Raw genomic sequence first — 10,403 nt, 5'->3', positions numbered from 1 at the left:
GTCACCTGTGAGGAAACTGAGGCACTGCACTCACTGGCCGAGCCTCAGCAGCTGGCAAAGCACCCAGTCGCCCTGCTGTCACCTGACGTCACCCCAAGGAGCCTGGCTTCCCAGATTCATACCCTCGTAGAGTCCCCTTGAACAAGGAGGAGACCTAACAGATACAGCAGAAGTTCAGCGACCAGGGCTGGGCCACGGGACACTGTGCCTCCTCAGCTCTGTCAGGCTGACTGTGGGGGACGCTAGCCACCACGGAGGGAGGGCCCTCAAGCAGCCCGGCCCGCGGTCCCCCTGCCAGGAGGGACCGAGGCCTCCTGCCAAACCCCAGCACCAATTGTCTGGAATGTGCAAGCAGACCCCCCCCAGATGATGAAGCCCCAGCTCACCGCAGCCTCGCTGGAGACCCCACGCCTGGGCCACCATGGAGCCACTTCCAGCTACAAGAGGAAGCACGTTTAACATTGCTCTGGGCCCACGAGTCTTGGAGCAATCTCTCACACAGCAACAGAGCGCGGATACGCCAAAACCATTCCTCAGTGAAATGCACCTGTACCGAGACCGGGTCAGCATCACGTGGGGAGGGGCAATAATGGAAGCTTCCCATCTAACTCCGGAAGCTGGCTGGGTGCACCATCGTTAATTATGCTAGGAGCCTGAAGATGCATAAGCATCAAGTACTAGGACATAATAAAGTCTTCCATCAGTAATAGCAGCAACAGAAGACCTAGGGATGAGCTTAACAAAAAACATGCAAAAAACCTGAAATGTTCCCAAGAGACACAACAGAACACCACTGAAAAGGGAATGGAATACTACGTTCATGGATAAGGAGACTTAACAAATTACGTAAAGATATTAGTTCTTCCTAAACTTATCTATGAACTTAATACAATCCCAATAAACATACTAAGAAGAGTTGGGGGATAGACAAGCTGATTTTAAAATTCATTGAGAAAAGCATCACACAAACAAGCAAGAATGGGCAGGAAAATTATTACAAAAAAGAGTAACTGAAAACTGAAGACAGATCACTCCCAAACTCATCTTACAAGCCCAGCATTACCCTGATCCCAAAGCCAGATAAGGATACCACAATAAAAGAAAATTAAACCCCAGGACGCCTGGGTGGCTCAGTCAGTTAAGTGTCTGCCTTCGGCTCAGGTCGTGGTCTCAGGGTCCTGGGATCGAGCCCCACATCAGGCTCCTTGCTCAGCAGGGAGACTGCTTCTCCCTCTCCCTCTGTCCCTCCCCCTGTTTGTGCTCTCTCCTTCTCTGACAAATAAATAAATAAAATCCTTAAAAGAAAGAAGAAGAAAATTAAAGACCAATAGCCCTGATGAATATAGATACAAAAATTCTCACCAAAATACCAGCAAACCAAACTCAACAGTACATTTAAAGGATCATCCACCAGGACCAAGTGGGATTTACCCGTGGGATGCAAGGATGGTTCAACATCTGCAAATCGATAAAAGTGATACATCACATTAATAGAACAAAGGATGGGGCGCCTGGGTGGTGCAGTTGGTTGAGCGACCAACTCCTGGTTTCGGCTCAGGTCGTGATCTCAGAGTCGTGAGATGGAGCCCTGTGTCTGGCTGTGTGCTCAGCACAGAGTCCACCTGAGATTCTCTCTCCCTCTCCCTCTGCCCCTCCCACTTGTGTGTGCACATGCGCTCTCTCTCTCAAAGAAATAAATAAATCTTTTTAAAAAATAGAATGAAGGATAAAAATCATATGAGCATCTTAGTAGATGCAGAAAAAAATTTGACAAAACACAACACCCTTTCATGATAAGAACACTCAATAAACTGGACACAGGAGGAATGTTCCTTGCACAATAAGCACCATATATGACAAGCCCACAGCTAACGTCCTACTCAGGGGAGAAAAGTTAAAAGCCTTTCTTCTAAGATAGGAACAAGACAGGGATGCCCACTTTCATCATTCCTATTCGACATAGCACTGGAAGTCCTAGAGAAGTAGGAGAAATAAAAAGCATCCATATCAGAAGGGAACAAGTAAAACTATTTCTGTTTGCGGGTGACATGATCTTATATATAAAAAACCCTAAAGACTCCACTAAAAAAACCTGTTAAGTGATAAATGAATTCAGTAACGTCCAGGACACAAAATCAGCATATACAGAAATTGGTTGCATTTTTATACACTAACAACAAAACTATCTGAAAAAGAAATAAAGCAATCCCACTAACAATAGTATCAAAAATAATAAAAATTTAGGAATAAATTTAACAAAGGAGGTGAAAGATCTGTACACTGAAAACTGTAAGACACTGATGAACAAATTGAAAAAGACATACAGAAAAAAATGGCAACATATTCCATGCTCATGGATTTAGAAGAATTCATGTGAAAATATCTGTACTACCCAAATCAGTCTACACATTCAATGCGATCCCAATTAAAATTCCAATGGCATTTTCCATAGAAATAGAAAAAACTACCCTAAAATTTATTTGGAATCACAAAAGACCCGAAATAGCCAAAGTCACACTAAGAAAAAAGAACAAAGCTGGAGGCATCACACTTTCTGATTTCAAGGTATAATACAAAACTATAGAAATCAAAACAGTAAGGTCTCGGCACGAATACAGGCACACAGACCAGAGAAATAGAATGGAGAGCCCAGACATAAGCCCACACATATATGGTCAGCTAATTTTTTATAAAGGTGCCAAGAACACACGATGGGGAAAGGACAGTCTCTTCAATGCATAGTGTTGGGAACACGGGACATCCGCCTGCAGAAGAATGAAACTGGTCTCCTTCTTAGACCACTCACAAAAATTAATTCAAAATGGATCAAAGATTAAATGTAAGACCTAAAACCATAAAACCCCTAGGAAAAAGACATGGGGAGAAAGATCCTTGACATTTGTCTTGGCAATGCTTTCCTGCATGGGACACCAAAACCCCTGGCAGCACACCCTACAGCAAACACGTGGGACAACATCAGACTGAAGAGCTCCGCAAAGGAAGCCATCAATAAATTGAACAGGTACCTACAGAATGCAAAAAGATATCCGCAAACCATATAGCTGGCGAGGGGTGAATATCCAAAATACGTAAGGAACTCACACAACTCAATAGCAAAAAAATAAATAACCAAATTTATACATGGGCAAAGGACCTGAACAGACACATTTCCGAGAAGACATACAAATGGCCAACAGGCGCGTGAAAAGATGCCCCCCCATCGCTGTCATCAGGGAAATACAAACCAAAAGCACATGAGATCCCACCTCACACTGGTCAGAATGGCTAAAACGAACAAGTCAGTAACGGACAGCTGCTGGAAGGGTGTGGGAAAGGGGACGCTTCCTCTTGCACCGCTGGTGGGAACGCAAGCTGGTGCAGCCACATGGAGAACGGCGTGGAGGGTCCTCAGAAAGATGAAAATAGAGCCATCCTACACCGGCGATCGCACTCCTGCGTATCTACCCCAAAGATACAGAGGTAGTGAAAAGAGGGGGCCCCTGCACCCCAATGCCCACTGCTGAGGGTCGCCCCTCCCTCACTGGCACCCCCTCCCCTGTGCCCTGAAGGACTCTGAGGAGGCATCTGAAATGTGGTGGAATGCAATTTTTCCCAAGAAACCTTGTTAAAGAAGAAAATTGAAGTGACCACAACGCACCCTGGGTTTTTAAAAAAAGAACTGAAAAGTATATAAAGTTCGGGGGCGCCCGGGTGGCTGAGTCGGGTGAGCACCTGACTCTTGATTTCAGCCCAGGCCGCGATGTCAGGGTCGTGGGATCGAGCCGCTGTCTCTGTCGTACATACGTAGAGAGAGTTCTGAACTCCACAGAAAAGAGAAGAATCAGAACGGTCGGCCGGGACGGAGGAAGACTGACGTCTTTTCCTCTACCTTCTTGGACGTTGAGTTTGTACGGTTTCTATTCCTCATTCAAATACAAACGAAAAGTGTAAAAGGCATCAGGCACTGAATCGTGAACTCTTGCCAAGTATCCGGTTCTCCGCCCTTTTCCCGTGGTCCCTAAGCCGGGAAGACAGCCCCTCCCCCTCTGGCCTCGCAGATCCTTCAGATGCTGATGGTGACCACCTTGTCCTCTTCTGCAAAGATCCCTCCCTGAAACCCAGACCCACACCTCACACTGCGCTAGGCCCAACCCTCCTCCTCCTGCTCCCCGCAGCCTCCCTGTTCAACAGATGAGCACCCTATCCTCCCAGGTGCCCAGGCGTCCTGGACCCTCTGGCATTCTACCTCCAACCATCGGCAAATGCCCGGCTCCAAACCCAAGCAGCCCCAGAAAACAGAGAGCCCTGCAGCAGCCTCTGAGCCCCCGTGTCCACATCCCTCCCTGCTAGGAACACAGCAGTCCTTTCCAAACTCTGCTTGGCTACCCAACCGGGAAATGCAGAGGGACAAAGGGGTGATGTTTGCAACCATCACAGTAATAACTGAGACAGGGTACTCATGCAGCCTCGAGGCATCTCCCCCGGGATACCTCGCGCTTACTGCAGGGAAACCGTCGGACCTCTCCCGGCCTTGCCATCGGGGCTCACATCACCAGCAACAGGACACACTGATACCACGCCCCCCAGGCACGGTGCTTGGAGGACACACCCCACGCCCGTGGTCCCAGCCCCAAAATGCAAACCCTCACACCAATCCAAGGAGGTATCACAGACTCTACGAAATGACCAGATGGCGAAAGACCACGAAGGGCTGGAGCGTTGCAGACTCTCAGACTAAAAGCCTATAAATATATATATATAGTAGGAGACGGTTAAGGGAGAAATGTGGATGTGGGCTATCAGTAACGTGGCATCAAGGCAAGTCTCCTGGTTTAATGAGACAAAGGACATGTGTTAGGACGCAGACACTAAGGGGTCAGCAGTAAAGGGCTCGAGGTCTGCAACTTGCTCCCAGACGGGTCAGACACAAGTTTACTTATATAGTGAACCAAATGGGACAAGACTAGAAACCGGTGAACCTAGATGAAGAGTTTACGATGCCCTCTGCACCATGTCTCCAACTCTAGTGTAAGTTTGTTTGAGATGATATCAAAGTAAAAAGTAAATAAAGCATTAGCCAACAACTCCCCCAGTTAACCAGGCCTTCCTCACCCAGAGAATTTCCTAGTGGATAAAGCTCGGCCCTTTGCCCTCTGCCATCACCAGAGCCGCTGGGAAAGCCCCAGACACCCCTACCGGCATCACTTGAGCGTGGAGCTCCCACCGGGGTCCCTGGTCTGGTCTCAGCTCGTCTGAGCAGGCTCTGGTTACGGTCCACCAGAAGAGAACTGAACACCCAGGTATGGGCTCCCAAGGACCCTCCCAGGGACCCACCCAGGGGCCCTCCCGCCAGCCAGAAGGTCACATCCTGGCCTGGGACCAAGGAGGCGATCGAGTCTATGAGTGGGAGGGTCCTAGTTTCACCTGGGGGCAGGGGCACAGCCTCGAGCGTGCGTGGGGGCCATCCTACCTGACGGGGGCACCAGGAAGGAAGAGGTGTCACCACAGGAAAGGTCTACACAGCCCAGTTGTCCCAGCTGCTCTCCCCACCCCAGCCCTACAGCAGCTCTGCACCACCCTGCCCCGTGCACCCCCACCCCACACTTGAAACCCCTCCTGGAACCCCCAGGCCAGGCCCTGAACCCCTAGAGAGTGAGCTTTGCAGAGCTGATGAGGGTGGTCACTGTGAAGACTGAGGTCAATCCCAAAAGCCCTGGGTGCCCCCAGAACAGGGGAGAGGCGCCTGCCAGCCCGGCTGGGGGCGGGGCCTCCTGCCGCTTGATCAGACTCCTCCCCACCAGGTCCTCTAGGGTGACACGCTGGGGGCAGGGCTCTTCCCGCAGCTGGAGGGCGTGTCTGCACTCCCTACTGGGGGTTGGTGCTCTTGGGCGCCCTACGGAAACGGCTTACAGCCCCAGCCTCCAACCCCCCCCCCCCCGCCTGTCCTCTCTATTCGGCTGGACGCCTGGTGTGCTCTGTCAGGTGGGCTGTACCGCCTTGACCCCCAGCCCACCGGCGGCGGCGGCAGAGAGGGAAGCCAAAGTTCAGCACCGTCTGCCGCCGAGCAGGGTGCAGGTTGAAGGATGGGAGGCAGGTCCTCAGAGGCCAGAGTCCCGGGTCTCCTCTATGGAGACACAGACGTGGCCAGAGGCTCAAGTCCACAGGCCTGACCTCTGGGCCTCCCTCCTCAGCATGCAACCAGCCTGCCCTGTCACCTCCCAGGCGAGGTTCAGTCCCCAGTCACCCGTTGCCTCCAGGACCTGGTGTGTTCAGACGGGATGGTCGCGGAAAGGGCAAGTTCAGGACAAGGAACGCTGACTGCATGGCAGGCCCTGGGCAGGCTGAGGAGACACGGGAAGTCCCCTGCCATCCAGAAATGTGGGGTGCTGGCCACAGCGTCACTGCAAATGTCAGGAGAGCACCCAGCACCGACCCACCGCCGGTCCTCTCGAAGGGGCAGGCTTTCCAGCCCCTGGTGCCGGCAGCACAATAGACTGCGGAGGACCGGGCCTCAGCTCTGCCTCTCACCACACAAAACGAACTCCCGCGGGTCCTCTCAGGGTCAAGGCCCAGCTGGGAGGCTTCTGCGAGAAAGCAGAAGGAACCATCACAGCCTCGGGGTAGGCGAAGGTTCCTTTGAAAGAACAGGAGGGGCGCCTGGCGGCTCCGGGGGTGGAGCGTCTGCCCTCCGTTGAGGTCATGATCCCGGGGTCCTGGAATCGAGTGCCGCGTCGGGCGCCCTGCGTCTCCCTCTGCCTCTGCCCCTCCCCCTGCTTGTGCGTGCTCTCTGACAAATAAAATATTTTTAAAAAAGTAAAAGGAAAAGTTGAGAAACTGGATTTCATGAATATCAAAAATCTCTATTCTTCCAAAGACACCCATGAGAAAAACCAAAAAGGAAGCCATTGACCGAAGAAAATATTCCAAATGCACATATCTGATGAAGGGCTGCATGCAGGTTATTTTTTAATCTTAAAACTCAGTATTTGTAAAGCACTCTTTTAAAAATGCACAAAATATTTGAAGACACACTTCATACAGGAAGAGGTACAAATGAGCGCGAGCACATTAGAGAGGCGCCCAACGTCCCCGGTCGCCGGGGGTGCGGATCAAGTGAGACGCCCCTCGGCACACAGACGGCCGGCCTGAGAGGGCCGGAAACCCGCGGCCTGCAGAGGATGCGGGAGCGGTGTCACACGCGGCGCTGGCCGGCGTCCAGAGTGGCACAGCCCCTTTGGAGGACAGTGGGGCCGTCTGATAGCTCAATGAGCATCTGCTTCTGAGCCAGCGATTCTACTCCTAGGTGTGTACGCGAGGGAGAGCAACGTGCATCTGCATTCTCGGGTGTGCGTGTGCGTGTGCGCGAGGGAGAGAGAGAGCGCGAGAGAGAGCGCGCGAGCACGAGCGGGGAGAGGGGGAGGGAGGATCTCAAGCAGACTCCATGCCCAGCACGTAGCCTGATGCCGGGCTCGATCTCGATCTCACGGCCCTGAGATCAGGACCTAAACTCAAACCAAGAGCTGGGCACTCAAGGATTCCCCCCCCCCCCCCCCCCCGCAGACGCCCTGCATCTTCCTTCTTAAGGAGCCTGGGCCGGGGGAGCGCCTCCTGCTGGCTGCAGGGGGTGGTGGCTGTCCTTCTACTGGGGCCTGCGGGTTCATGGTGGCTTTACTCCTTGTCGCCAAAGTGGAAACAACGCAAACGTTCACGGTCAGGCCACAGGATAAACAGATTCTGGTGTGTGTGTAGTGACATGCCATGCAGGAAGCCACGGCACCGCCACCAGTGCTCACAGGAGCGTGGATGGATCCCAAGTACGTTCTGTCGAGCGAAAGCAGCCAGGCCCGAGAGTATTTAATGCATGACTCCGAGTAGATGAAGGCCAAGAACAGAGAAGTTATGACGACACCAGGTCCATGGCACACGAATCCATCCTACGCTCGTGGTGCAGGCACCTTAAGCAGACAGAAGTCACGTGGAGTCTGACCTGGAAATCCATGGGTCCTGGCTGAGGCCACGGCAAAAACTGTCTTGCAGAAGAGTGTCCAGCTCAGCCGTTCCAGCAGACAGGAAACCACTGGATGGCCCCTTCCCCAGCTCTGGCCCCTCAGGCCACCAAAGAGAGAGTAGGACCCAGACGTGGCTCAGATGGAGAGAAGCTGTCCCAGGCAACGTGGCTGCACAACAAATGACCCCCAAACTCAGTGAAATAAAACCACCATTTATTATGCTCACGAGGCCTGCAGGTCAGAAACTGGAACAGGGCCCAGCTCTGTTCAGAGCCTCAGCCAGAAGATTCATGCTCTGTGGCTGGGGTCATCTGGGGCCCCGCACTCCAGGCCTGGCACGTGAGCTGGGGGCTGGAACCGCAGGGGCTCCTTGAGTATCTGTCTCTGTGTCTACGTGGGCTCCCCAACCTGGCAGCTCTGGCTGTAGAGCAGGCACAGTCTGAGAGAAAAGAGAGAAAGCGGCAGGTGGAACCCCTACTGCCTTTTCCCGGCCCAGCCTTGGAAGTCATATGCATGACTTCTGCCACGTCCTGCTCGTTCAAAGCGAGTCCCTAAGGCCAGCCCACGGCAAAGGGAGGGAAATCCAACCCCAGCTTCTGTGGGGGGAGTGTCACAGAACTTGTGGACCACACAGTAGGGAAAAGGGAGGAAAGAAAAGAGCAAGCCAACCCAGGAGAAAGCGCAAGTCAAAACAAATCCTCACAAACACGGCAGCCTCCTAGACAACTTGATAAGAGACTGAATCCAAATGTACCAGTAATTACAATAAATGTAAAAGGACTACATTCTATCAAGAGATTGAGAATCTGAGATTGGATTTTGAAACGAGAGTAATACAACTATTTGCTACCAAATGATGCCCAAAACACAAAAACATAATATGTTCAAAAATAAAAAAGGAAGAAGGTACGCTAGGCCTCTACCCACCAAAAATAAATAAATAAATGCTGGCATAGCAATATTAATTTCAAACAATCTAGAATTTAAGGCAAAAAGAAAGAAAAGAAAACCACCCACAAAATAAATAGCTGTAGGAAGGAGTACTACTTAACAAGAGAGAATCCTGCACGAAGGGTGTTCTTCAACATTTTTGACTGGGATTTGCAACTAGAGTTTTCAAAGTGCTGCTTTTACTGTGTGTGGTCCCTGGGGTGGGCCGGGGGTGGGGTGAACAGCAGGTGCAGCCCGGAGGGCCTCAGAGCAGTGCAGACAGTGAGACACTGTGAAGATCGGGTAACACATGTCTATACGTCTGTCCAAATCCACAGGAGCCACAACGCCGAGTGACCCTACTGCCCACTTTCCAGTGATGGTCTGTCCGGGTCACCCACCCGAGCACAGTCGCTCCCTGGACCCCCTCTTGTCCCCTCTGCCCTGGAGAGGGCTGTGCCCTTCATTAATGTCCCTGTGACAGTTTCCCTCCTGATACTTGTCGGCCGGCTCCCAGGCACAGGACATAGAGCCACGGGGAGTCTCCAAGCCCGACAGTGCTCCATTAGTGGACGTCCCCAGGGCAGGCTCCTGCGCCCACAGCCCCACAGCAGAGGACACAGAAGTGGGGAGTGGCTGCCCACCTGGGCTTGCAGTACTCCTGAGGGGCTGGGGGTATCCATAAAGGGAGGGCACTGCAGAGCCTCCCCCACCCCCTCACCAAGAATAAGGGTGAGGAGGGGCCCTTATGGGGGTTGGTTTCCTCGGAGAGGAGTGGGGAGCCTTCAAAGCATCTTTAGCGGGGGGCACGGTGGTCCAGGGACCCCTAGAAAGGGCTGTGGAGGGCAAGAGGTGGAGGACACAAACAGGCCCCTCAGACCGCATGTACAGGGTGCCCCACTTCCAGGGAGCCCACACAGACTTTCCCTCTCCCCGCAGGCCTCCCCAGCTGCCCGGGGAGGGGGGGCACCTCTGCTTCTCCTTGTACTGGCAGCAGCTCCCAACCAGGGCGGGGGGCCTGGATCACAGCCTGGCTCTGCCACCCTCTCCTGGCAAGTGGCTCAACCTCCCCCATGTGAAGGGGGGGCAGGCCATTCCACTGAAGCACCGCGGCCCTGCACTCCCACCTCGGGAACCCCTCGCACGCGGGGCCCCGAGGCTCCTGCTCTGGGCTGTTTCAGTGCCACCACATGACGGGGTAAACCTGACCACCTCTGTCGGTGAGGAAAGGCACACACTCCACTGTGTGGCCCACCAGCCGCAGACGTCATGCCCCTCGGCTTCCGGAACACTGCAGGGGTTGGTGGGGGGGGACGACAGGGCCCGGAAGGCCCAGCACCTGGTGCTGACGTGAAAACAGTTTTGCCCTCGGGGACAGAGGAAGAGCATGGGGCCCCCGACCACCATCACAGAGCAGATGGCGGGGCGTGCGCACGAACGTGACCCCCTCCACAGGCTTTCGTC

The sequence above is a fragment of the Ursus americanus genome, chromosome 22, assembly GCF_024610735.1.
Source record: "Ursus americanus isolate L20-20 chromosome 22, mUrsAme1.1.p, whole genome shotgun sequence".
Classification (NCBI taxonomy): Eukaryota; Metazoa; Chordata; class Mammalia; order Carnivora; family Ursidae; genus Ursus; species Ursus americanus.
This window is presented reverse-complemented; position numbering follows the sequence as displayed.